Below are 13027 nucleotides of genomic sequence, written 5' to 3' on the forward strand. Positions count from 1 at the left end.
CCAACTATGTGAAAATAATGAGTTGACCTGGGTGCAAACAATGGCTTATCCTAAAAGATATAACTTGCTTTTGTTTTGCTGTCTAGATATACGGCAAACCTGTTTGTATTATGTAAACATCGCTCAAGTTAGGTGGTATGCCATTTGTTTTGAAACGATCTGATTTTTTTTTCAATATTTGCATAACAAACATTTTTCATGGCTGATAATATAACTGATAAGGTAAACACAGAATGTTAAATGACTGTATTGCGTATTGCCTTGTCGTATTTTTTTTGTCTTAATTAAAACATCCTTTTGGCAATGAAAGCTAAAACATAAACCACTCGTACTATCTTAATGAAACATTTATATTTCATATGAATTCAATTGTAAACTAATGTGTGTTTGTTGAATTTCAAAATGCATGTCTACATCAGATATGAGGTTCGTCAAATATAGGTGAGCAAAACCTGACACAGGATGAAATGCGTATTTATTTTGTCGGGATTCCGATTAACATTTGAATTGACGTCAAATATTTTTTTCAAATTAATTTTTCGATATTAGTAATATCCTAGAAATACTTAAATGTAATATTAAACAAGGAACCCACAATTGAATAATGCTAACAACTGCCTTATTATCCCAGAGATAGAAAGTCCACTGTGTGTGCGGGGGGTTGCGGGTTCGATCTCTTACCATGCATTACCACAAACGTGGACAATGGCATTTGTAGCTCCTTTGCTTGTATCAAAAAGGGTTACCAGGAGGTAAAATAAGCAGAGTATCTGTTTCTGTTTTACTAGCTGGTCGCAAAGAAAAGCTCTGTAGCTGATGTCTTTGGCTACATACGTACCTGAATTTACAGGGTACTACATGACCAAATGGTTAATGTCGCTGGCTTCAAATCACTTGTCCCTCATTGATGTGGGTTCGGGCCTCACTCGAGGCATTGAATTCTTCATGTGAGGAAACCATCCAGCTGGCTTACTGAAGGCCGGTGGCTCTATCACGGTGCCCAAGTGTGATGAAATAATGCACGGAGGGGCACCTGGAGTCTTCCTCTACAAGTCGCCATATGACCTACAATTGTGTCTGTGTGTCGTTAAACCCAACGAAATAAAAAAAAAAAAAAAAAAAAAAAAAAAAAAACAACAAACAACAGAAACATCAGATATTACACAAATAGTGATTTTGATTAATTGCGAGATGAATTGTTTTGAAGATCAAATAAATGTGGCATGTTCTATCGTTTAAATTTTAAAAGCAGTCATTGCTTTTTTGGATGACTTAGGTCCAAATGATTGTTGTCGTGCTTTTTTGAATGACATAGGTTAAAGTAATTGTTGCCGAAAAAGGGCCCTGGGCATCGCCAAGTGAAGCTCATCATGATGTACTTAATGGATATTCATGTTATTTAGTTTATTCAAGTATATTAATGGGGACCAGAAAATTGCGTTCATCCAATCTTGTGATAAAAGCAAACTAACTAGCCACGGGGCAAAACGTTTTCATTTCTTAAAAGAGTCTCACCATGCTCTTAATAGAGCACACCTGCAGAGTTTAAGCGATTTTCCACTTGCGTAATAGTAAATAAAATGTAAAAATAAAGTATTAAAGTGACATGTATGTAGTATTGTGAGAACAGTTATATTGCTTGTAAAATCGGAAGAAAAATCTCTGCTTTAGTAGATTTAAATGTTTGAATATGAATATTGCTTGAATGATGTTGTTGTCTTTACGCCATAACTCTTTGATAAACCACAGATCAATTTGAATGTTGAGTTTGAATATTGCTTGAATGTTGTTGTTATCTAAATTTTGTTTTTATTTCGTTTTTAAAGGTAGATGCGAGGTTAGTTTAAACATTTACCCACATGCCGCATTTACAGTTTTTATGTTCTTATCCTCATCATCTTCATTATTATTGTTGTTGTTGCTTTTATTTTCATTATTACTATTATATTATTATTACATTATTATTATTGTTTTTTTTTTATTATTGTAATAGCAGCAGTAGTAGTAGTAGCAGCAGCGGTGGTAGTAGTAATAGAAGAAGAAATAGTAGTAGTAGTAGTAGTAGCATTGCCTTCTACACCATTATTAATTTCAGTAGACCTTTATTACTATCATCTTTAAATCATATCAGTAGACCATTATTAATATCATTTTTGCACCATTGTTAATATCATCAAGACAAACATCGACATTAACCCCGTTGGTATCTATGAAATAATGGTAAAAAATATAAAAAAATAAGCAAAACCGACGTTGCTATCCTGTCATACATGAGACGACATCTAAATTTACGCTTCATATTTGTCTATGTTAACCTCTCTTTCTTCTTAAATTATACTCTGTTGTTTGATTAATTTAAAGTATCATTCTGTTTTTATGAATTTATGTAAGACAATAGTGGTGCAGTAAAATGAGTGCATAATTTGATTTCATTGACATTTAAAGACGCGCCACAAAATAACTGTATTCTTTTGTATTTCCAAGATGGTAATTATACATGATTTGCATGAAAATAAGAGAAATAACAAGTATCTAGTTACAAACTGACAAGGACGTATATAAGGCCAAGAGAATGTGTTTAATGTCTAACTGTATTATAGAATTAATGTAGCCGTATGCACAGTACTTGAGTTACTTGCGGAGAACAGGTCTGTACTGGTACAGAATCCAGGAACACTGGTTAGGTTAACTGCCCGCCGTTACACGACTGAAATACTGTTGAAAAACGGCGTTAAACCCAAAACAAATAAACGACCTAGTGACCTACTTTTTCACCAACAAAAACTTCATGAAAATCATTCTTATTTTACAGGTAATATACAGCCATACTACAAGTTTTCAGGTGGAAAATTTAGACACTTCCTGAATAAATGTGTTTTCACAATTTCATCTGCAAACTTATTCAGGTAATCTCTTTTCAGCATAGTTTAAAGAATATAGATGAATAACTATCGTACATTGTAGAAACAAAATGTAATTGAAATTTAACTAAATGCACTGACTTATTTACGTATTGCTTCAGTAATTCAATAAATGTTAAGACATCAAACACATTGTCTTGGCCTTATATATGTCACTGTCAAATGTAACTAGATACTCGTTATTTCTCATTTACTTCATGCAAATCATGTATAATTACCATCATGGAAATACAAAAGAATACAGATATTTTGTGATGCCTCTTTAAAGTGAGTTTAGCCCATACTGTTTCTACAATGTAAGGTAGTTATTATTCTATGTTTTAAAACTACGTTGAAAAAGATATTGACAGAATAAGTTTGCAGGTGAAGTTGTGAAAACACATAAATTCGGCGGGGGGGGGGGGGGGGGGGGGGGGGGGTGGGGGGCTCGGGGTCGGGGGCTAAATTATCCACCTGTCATCTTGTAGAAAAGCTGTATTATACCATTAGTATCAGAATGATTTGCACGAAGTTCATGTGGACGGAAAAAAGTAGGTAACTAGGTTGTAGTGGGGTTTTAAAACACGCCACAGTATAACTGTATTCTTTTGTGTTTCCATGATAATAGTTATACATTGCTGTGTTTCAGTTTTTGGTTCCTGTTTCATTTTTGTTATGTTTGAATTTGACAAAGTGTTTGAAATCCAAAGAAATAGTTTCTTACAAAGGCGATCGAATCATTAAAGTCTTGTAAAAACACACTATTGTTCTGACGAAATACTTTCCTCTATCAAAATGTAAGCTAATATGAAATATTAAGCTAAAATCCGTAATATCGCTCTGCTTTGAAATCTCCTTACTCCAAAGTTAAAAATCTTGGTTAGGAGACCAGTGTTAGTGTTTTTATATTTTGTGGTCCTTTGAGATCATGGAGTCCCTTCTATATCTATTTAATAGAATTCCACTTAAGCATAATTTTGCTAAGGGGCGTTCCTACGAACAGACTTAATCAAATCAAGTCTACTATTATTTTGTTTGGTTGTATTTTGTGCTTCCAAAAATTCTATAGATTTTATAAGTGCAACCTTGCTACTAATTGTCAACAGAATAAACCAGTCAAACTCACTTGGATTTGTGTAAGCCTTTGAAATATACAGTCGATTAGCCAGTTCCGGATCACTAAGGGTTATATTTGTTAATGAGCTTCGGAAATATATATTTTAAAACACCTTTTTGCACAGGGAGAAAGGAAAATCCTTTCGCTTTTTAAATTACCACATTTGGTTTGAAAATGCAAAATAAATAATTATACTGCAGGAGCAACAGTGGTGTCACCACTTTGGTCAGTTACGGATCATTTTGGTCTATCTCAGATCATTTTAGATTAAAACTAAAACGCACTGGGACACCTGTGAAATTATAATTGTTTTCTCTCATCCGACCAAATCATTACATATTGGCAAACTGGAAAGATAAAAATATTTTCTTGTTTAAAAATAATTTTCCGATTGTGTTGTGTTTCTGATGTGTGAGTTCCGGATCACATGGACTGACAAAATACTAATTTTCTTCACATTCCAGCAATTTGCAAAATTTATATTTTGGTATGTTATTTCCCTTATTGAAGCAAATATTCATGCTAAGAACTAAATGATTATCTTCGTCATGTAAGTGTAAACAGTGCTGTGATCCGGAATCCCCATGATCCGGAACTGACTAATCAACTGTATTAAGCCGTAATTGTTGACTATGAAAGTGTCAGATTTGGACAGAATGTTTATATACTAAACAACGATCAAATGTAGTGGTTCTAGATCTCATTCTATACTCACATAATGTATCACGTATAACATAAAATATAGATATCAATGAAACAAAACAGCTGATTTCAATTTTATTGATCAAACCAGAATAGAAAGGCACAATATTGTACAGAAGTGACAAAATTATACGATGGTAATCAGTTTTTAAGACACGCAATACAAAATTTTGAAAATGTGTTTTTTATGATATTAAACAATTCATTTAGATTGTAAAACAGTAGATGGTTATATTGGTAGATGGTCTTGTTGATCGCTGTTCCTTCTTTTTCATGTTGAACTTTACTACTGCCGGACCCTGCCTATATTTTTTGTTTCCACTGTGTATAGAAATGGTAAACAATATTAACATCAACAAGATGTAAACGTAGGGATGTTTCAAAAAAAGGTATGTCTCGTGTCTGTTTTATCAACGTTTATAGACTGTAACTTAGACCTTAACTTATAAACGGCAAAAATGTAAACCATAAGCATAACCATTTTATAGCAATTTTATACTTATGCAAATTTACTGTGCTGACTGTAATAGTAGAATGCACATGCACGCACAGTTTCGGTAAAATCTGCCAAAATTTAAGAAAGACAAAATTAAAAAAGAAACTTTATTCTGTTGAAGTCAAACTTCATCTTAACTCGTCCGTGGATATTGTGCCTAATTCTTAACGATATGACAGTCAGAAATGAACATTCTATCCTTCATTAAGACCGCTATGATACTTGGAAAAAGTACTATGTTATATGTACAAGGGTCATTTTTAAATCTGTGTCGACCCCATTGTATTTTGGATGCGTTTTCTCGTATTTCCAGCATATGAATGAGCTAAATCTGCTTACATAACAGTAATAAATCTTATTCTGTTTTATAATTGTATTAAAAAGAAATTCCTGCATCAAACTCTGAATCGACATAATTGCGATTTAAAGCAACGCGTTTATAAAAAAATCAAAATATTGAGCTTTGAGGAATCGTTTCAAAATGCCACTTCCCTCTTAACAGTACCATGTGATTGCAAATAACAGAAGGTTTGTAATAAAACATCGAGTTTTTCAAATGTTTAAAACACGTTTTTAATTTGCCTTTCATAACACAAAAATGCGAAAAAAAGCACAATATGAAGAATTACAAATGTTTCTTATCTGTACATCAAGTGAAGGTTCATAGCATTAGATTTTAATATGCCCTCCTTATTCATAATAGTCTAACGTGCCTGTTTAGACCACATGCACTCAGTTGACCCCTTATAAAATCTATATAAATCCGTCATCTTGGATTGGGGTAAACATGAGAGATTTTCGGGTGCACTGTGGTGTGACCATAACAATCTGGGTTCTGTAGCAGACGATGTAAAGTTAACCGCCATTTTTCCAATACTGCAAAAAGATTTAAATTCAAACGTACCCCGTCCAGGGTGGGCTAAATATAGGGCGCTGCCATCTTTGAAGGCTAGCAGACCATCAACACTGATATTGATTTCTTGATCTGGTGGCAGACGATTCGTCTATTCTCGCATTATGAAATGAAACCGGTTCATTTAACAGCCGACGCTGCGTAGACCCAGTCTTATACAAATCAGTTATATAGTGTATAAAGATATATAGCATACATATTCCATGAGGTCTCGGTACTTGAATTAACCCTACAATAGATTCTTGATCAGACGACACTTCAGCTTTGGGGGGTACATTAACCAGTTACTCTCTCTCTCTCTCTCTCTCTCTCTCTCTCTTAGGTTTTACAAAAGAAAAACTTTCTTCATGATTTTCTCATTGTTTTACTTTAACAATGCACATACATAGCTATATATAATCTAACACAACTGTCACATATTCGAGAAGAACATAAATCAAACATACATACTTTAACTTGAAACATTCAGTCTTTAAAATCCATATGGTTGAGTGCAGTAATTGCTGTTAATTACACGTTTGTCAAATAAATCTTATAGTCTTTAACTTCTCGTTAAGTGAGCACATGTCCAGTGGAAGATTTCCTTATCATCTTATTTTCGTCCACCACAGAAACATGACCAACTGTACTCATTTCAGTCACTATGTCTCTAACGGTGTTAAAATTAATGTCCAGCAAATTTTAAAACTGAGAGTGATGCCGCGAACTTTGCAGATAGAAAGCTGTCCTTTTTTGTTAGGTTTAAGTAATTTTATGCGTAATTTTTCGGGCCCGTGATATCACTAGATTGTAGTCAGATGTTTTCGAGAAGAGATGCAGTGTTGAGACATTATCGAATGAAACACTTGGTGAAGGACACAGGAGGATTTTATCAACAGCCTCCGCCACCACCACCACAGTTCAGTGAAGCGTAACTACCACCACCACAGCATTGCAGTGAAGCATATTCACCACCACCACCGCCACCACAATACAGTGAAACGTATCCGCGAACACCACCACCACAACCCCGAAATGTAGCGTTTCCAACATCACCACACCAGGGACTACGCATGGCAGTTGCTCTAATTCTATATTCCTTCAACACCCTTTTACCATGATGATTACAGGACCTACAGGTATATTTTCGTTTTCTAAAATGTGCTGTCATAAGACCTGGGATTTAAAAATAGTCTTGTTTTTTTTTTCATTTAAAAATAAATATAAAGACAAACTTTTTTTCTAATACTGATGCTTAATTTATATCTCAGTATTTTATAAAACAATAAATACCCATTATCGTGTTAATTTTGTTACAATTGTATTTCAAACATTAAAATTGTGATGTTGTTGAAAATATTTGTTTTATGATAAAATGTAACGTGTTTTTAAAAGAGTTGCTATAACATCATGACTCAAGAATTCAACCTCAGATTCAGAGAATTGTTTGGTTACACAGGCGTTGACAGCCTGCCTACACAAACATACAAAATTCAGTGCTGCCAAGTGTAGAGTTTTTTCAAGGCATTCCAGCAGATTTGGAGGAGGATGACTTTTTCAATCCAAATATGAACAATTTACTTATTCTGGATGATTTAATGTCTGTAGCTGGCAAAGACAAAACGATCACCGATTTATTTACAGAAGGGTCTCATCACAGAAATTTATCCGTCATAGCTATTAATCAGAATCTCTATGCCAGTAAAGAAACTGTCATTACTTAGTGATATTTAATAATCTTGTAGATCAACAATCTATCATGACATTGCCCAGACAGATGTATCCGGGAAAGACAGGTCTGTTTTTAAGAGCCTTTAACAAGGCCACAAAACTTTATTGTGGGTATTTGTTTGTTGATCTAGAACCATTCACTCCGGAAAATAAGAGATTAAACTATGATTTGAAATGGAGTGAAAAAACTTCAAACCATAAATGGTGTGAAACTGGCCAATCTGGGGCTTTGCATGCAACAAGATTCTATAAAAAAAACGAAACTCAGTCCTCTCCGCCTCATTCTGTAAGTGGAGCTCTTTGATACTTCCCACGATGTGCAGCACCATGATAAACGTGGGTGGTGTGCCGAGAATGCTTATGAGCCTCCTAACAAGAAACAGAAACTGGAAGAGGACTCAGAGGAAGAAAATGTCGAAGATAATCAGGGGTTCCTAAATTTGTGGGAAAAGGCACAAGACGATAATTTAATGTGGAGCGTTTTAACAAACTCTATGATCGATTTGTATCTGAAGGATAAGACAATGATGAGGCCAGCGAATTAGCAGAAGAGCGAATTCAACCCTATTATGAAAGTTCTTTCTTCCAAAAGTACACGCACTTAATAGAGGTTTACATTGTGCCTTTACAGATCTAAACACTGTCAGTGAGTTACACCGCAAGATCGTGGAAGATAATTATACAAACGCTAATCGCTAAAGGGATATCTAAGGAAAATGCCGTTAAAAGAGTGTTGAAAAAGTACACTGGTCAATTTCAGAGTTTATTCGAAATTGAATTTAGTGAAGACGAAGACAGTGATGAAGAAAACGAGGAGGACGAGTCTGATACTGAATAAAATACTTAATGTATAAACAATTATTTCATTTACGTTGTGGATTTCAGACATCAACACCAATTACCAATATGTGGCGCAATAGCATGGGGTACAAGAACATAGGAGACAACATTGAAATTGACCATGTTATCCCCTTGCCTCTGTTTGTGTTTTTATGGGCTTTTTTACATATAAGTTCTTGAATTTCATCTGAAAAAACATTAAAAAAAAATCCCCTCTATCATAAACATTTTTCCACTCTATCATATCACGTGACGGATCCCTGTGTTACGGACATGTCGTAGCAACTGGCGATGACTGGTTGCCTCCAGATCGGTCTCGTTGAACAGGCTGTATCTAGATTTGGCCGGTGGGTAACAATCCGGGGGAGGGGGATTTCTGTTACTTCATCTGTGTTAGGGATCACTAGACGAATAAAACTTCTTGAAATTTAAACCTATAAAACCTAATAGTGACAACGTTATTACAACGCTTTATTGCATTACATATACTAAATATGCTTATAGTAAGGTGGACAAGTGTAGCATGGGAGAGAGAGAGAGAGAGAGGGGGGGGAGAGAGAGAGAGAGAGAGAGAGAGAGAGAGAGAGTAATTGGTTAATGTACCCTTCAAAGCTGAAGTGTCGTCTGATCAAAAATCTATTGTAGGGTTAATTCTGCACGTCTCAAGTACCGAGACCTCATGGAATATGTATGCTATATATCTTTATACACTATATAACTGATTTGTATAAGTCTGGGTCTACGCAGCGTCGGCTGTTAAATGAACCGGTTTCATTTCATAATGCGAGAATAGACGAATCGTCTGCCACAAGATCCAGAAATCAGTATCAGTGTTGATGATCTTCTAGCCTTCCGAGATGGCAGCGCCCTATAAGTAGCCCACCCTGGACGGGGTACGTTTGAATTTAAATCTTTTGGCAGAGTATTGGAAAAATGGCGGTTAACTTTACGTCGTCTGCTACAGCACCCAGATTGTTATGGTCACACCCCAGTGCACCCGAAAATTCCCTCATTTTTTCCCCAATCCAAGATGGCGGATTTATATAGACTATATAAGGGGTCAACTGAGTGCATGTGGTCTAAACAGGCACGTTAGACTACTATTCATACCGAACCCAAACCCTCTCACCGAAAATAAGCCGCCTATCCTGTTAGAAACAGTTATTCAACTTAGTCCTATGTTATAATCATGACTTTGTTGGCCTTGGAATGCCACTCTGGTCCTAAGCCATTTCATTTAAAGGCAATTAGTAAAATTACCATATTCTTAAGCCAGTCCAGACATGTTTGCCGTAAGTGAGTTCATATTAACCATATTGTTCCTATCACTTCAGCCTGATAAAAATATACCACCCACCACAACGGCGCGATGATTGAACAAGACTTTCTAGCATTAAGCCTATGTTCATAGGGGTAGACCATTTTAACTTATATCAGACTCTTTACCCAACATTTTAAGTCATAAGTGTTTGGAATTTCAAGGCAAACTCGACCTTGGTACTCACCGATACAAATCAGATCACAAGGACTATCTACGCATATAGGTCTCACACAAACGCCCTGTTGACCGAGGGAGAGGGTACAGTCCTGAAAATAACGTGTAAGGGAAGTAATATTTAAATCTTTATACATACATAAAAGACATACTGTACGGCTTTAAAACTTTTAAGGGAAAGAAATCGGCATCCATTGGAACAAGGCAGACATTTTGAAAACAAATTCAGCAAGGCATTAAATTGAAATCAACTTGGGCACTTAACACCTGAAACGCATCAGGTTATCAAAACCTCACATGATTTCCTTTTATGTCAATAAACTTGCATACGTAAAACAGGCATTTCGAGACCGCATTTGCTAGCAAAAGATCTTCCCGGGCAATGTTATTATTCTCTTTTACGATTGAACAAATGTAAACACCCGAACCACCTATTTTTCCTGTGAAACTGTATGTTACTTCCTGATTACAAGTTACTACCTAATAATTATGATATCTAGAAATACTAGGGAATTAAACTTGCAAGCGTTAAACAGCTACAATATTGTCGATAGTAGCATAAAAAATAAACAAAGTGTTACTTACTTCACCCTCTTCCGTACATTCTGCATAAGCAGTCGCAAACAGTACAGACAGACTAATCTGAAAAGGATGAAGGGTCAAAATAACTTTTCTATTCTGTACAGTGAAAAATTAAATACAGCCATTAGGATGGTATTCGCATAGGTTTTATTAGAAAAGAGGGAAGATTAATAATATTCGTGCCGAGTGAAACTGAGTAATATTCGTGCCGGTTTTATGAAAAAAATAGCAAAATTGAACAATCTTGGTGGCGGTTTTATGCGGAAAGAGCGAAATTGCATAGTTTTGTGGCTGTTTTATGAGAAAAGAGCGGAAGTGCATAGTTTCTGCGGCGGCTTTATGAGAAAAAGTGAAATTTATATAATCTTTGCTGCGGCTATATTAGAAAAGAGCGAAATTGCTTAGTATTCGCGGCGGTTGTATTAGAAAGAGTAAAACTGAACAATTTTGTTAAAAAGAAAGAAAATAAACAGTGTTCGAGACAATTTTATTAGAAAAGAGATAATTCAATAGTGTTCGCGGCGGTTTTATTAAAAAGAGTAAAACTGAATATTTTCCGCGGCAGTTTAATTAGAAAAGAGCAACAATCGTATTCAAAACATTCATGAAAATTAGTATCATCATCTCCATAAGCATATACATATAGAGATAAGAAGCAAATAGTGTGTATCTATGTGGTGTTCTCTTGTAACACATTATCAGCGAAGTGAACAGTTAAATCAAAAAAGAGTTTTTCTTTTCAGAACCACCAATATATTAGTTTTATATAACGTTTTTCTGTGAAATATTTCGTGTTTTTTTTTTTCATAAAAAGTACACTTTTTACTAGTAAGGAACTATAAAATTGCTAAAAGTTAATTAAAATTGATAAAATTTATTATATGTAAAATTTAAATATCTATCTTTCACGAACACCATATCTTACTGTTTTTGTTTTACTCGTGGCTACGACACTGCGTTCAATTTAATCTTACACTGAAGCAAATATTTATTAATATCTTCGAAATAATATAGTAATTAACAATGTATAGCTTCAAATCAAACCGACAGCTCTGAACATTTAGACTCGTTTGATTGCCTATTTATCAAGGTGGGATATTTTCCAGATCCAGACAATTAGTGAAAATAAAATACTACGAGGTTTTCACAAACTGGAAAAAAGTAATCAACATTCAAATGTAACAATAAGGATGAATGTTTGTCTCATTCCTAAAAATATTATTGTACGTGATCAAATAAGTCTCATTAGTTATGAGAGAAAATAAGGGTCATTAAATAATGTCTGCACCTACATTGTAGGGGAATTTTGCTCCGGTGTGTCTTGGCGTAATTTACACAATGATAAATTAAAGATCATTTTAGATATTTTAAGTTTTAAACTTCGATCATTTGTTGTCTGAATCCGGATTTAAAAATAATTTTGAAATTGGTAAAATAAATATAAATGATTTTTTATTTTTTTTTTAGTAAGCATGTTTTAGATGATTTCAAATAGGCCTTTATTCTTTATTTTTGATTGACGTCAATGTGTCTGCAGCAAGAACTATTTTTTACGCAAATTGATCTAATGTTTATTATGAATAACATTTAGAACAAACTGTAATGAAATGTATGTAAAATTAAAACTTACCACAGCCGATAAAATAAATCCCTTCATTTTTTCCGATTGAGAACTGTTTCAATTACAAATTTTTGAAGGAATATTTGCGTAGTGTTTTCTGCATCCTTTTATAATGCAAAAGTCGAAAACACTTAAAGCCGTAGGTTACGCTTCAGTTTTATCTCCTTGTCAATCGTATTTTGTAATGATACCGTTTTTTTTTGTCTTTCGGGTATCTTATTTTGCTGAATTTGCATAACATACATAAGGTATTTAAAGTGTGATAATACAATTTTATACCATCCAATTCAATATGACACTAGAAAACTGGAAAATATCTCTTATTTAATTGTAATTTTAAATTCGAATTCGTTTCCTTGGTTCGAAACATTTACAGCAATTGCATTATAATCCTATGATTTCTTTCAAATTCCTTGTCAATGCTCTGTTGTTTTCATACACCATTTGTTTGTTTGTTTTGGGTTTAACGCCGTTTTTCAACAGTATTTCAGTCTTGACTTTTCGTTGTCAAAGCAAATGCCGTTGCTACGCTACGTGTGTTTTTCATACAAATTACGCCTTGGAGCGGGCTTTTTGTTTTGAGATATTTAACTTAAGAAGCAAATTGGCATAATATTAAAAGATATCAATATTCAAGTAGTTCATTATTGT

The 13027-nt window shown here is 34.3% G+C and overlaps 1 long non-coding RNA gene across 1 annotated transcript; it reads right to left on the reverse strand.

Moving 5' to 3' along the window:
* Positions 1 to 4788: 4788 nt before the first annotated feature.
* Positions 4789 to 12529, reverse strand: LOC128548297 (uncharacterized). The gene is made up of 4 exons (XR_008366923.1): positions 12386 to 12529; positions 10759 to 10815; positions 10184 to 10265; positions 4789 to 5040 (listed from the first exon to the last, which is right to left on the reverse strand). It is a non-coding gene; the product is annotated as an uncharacterized LOC128548297 (long non-coding RNA).
* Positions 12530 to 13027: the final 498 nt, after the last annotated feature.

The sequence above is a fragment of the Mercenaria mercenaria genome, chromosome 14 (genome assembly GCF_021730395.1).
Source record: "Mercenaria mercenaria strain notata chromosome 14, MADL_Memer_1, whole genome shotgun sequence".
Taxonomy (NCBI): Eukaryota; Metazoa; Mollusca; class Bivalvia; order Venerida; family Veneridae; genus Mercenaria; species Mercenaria mercenaria.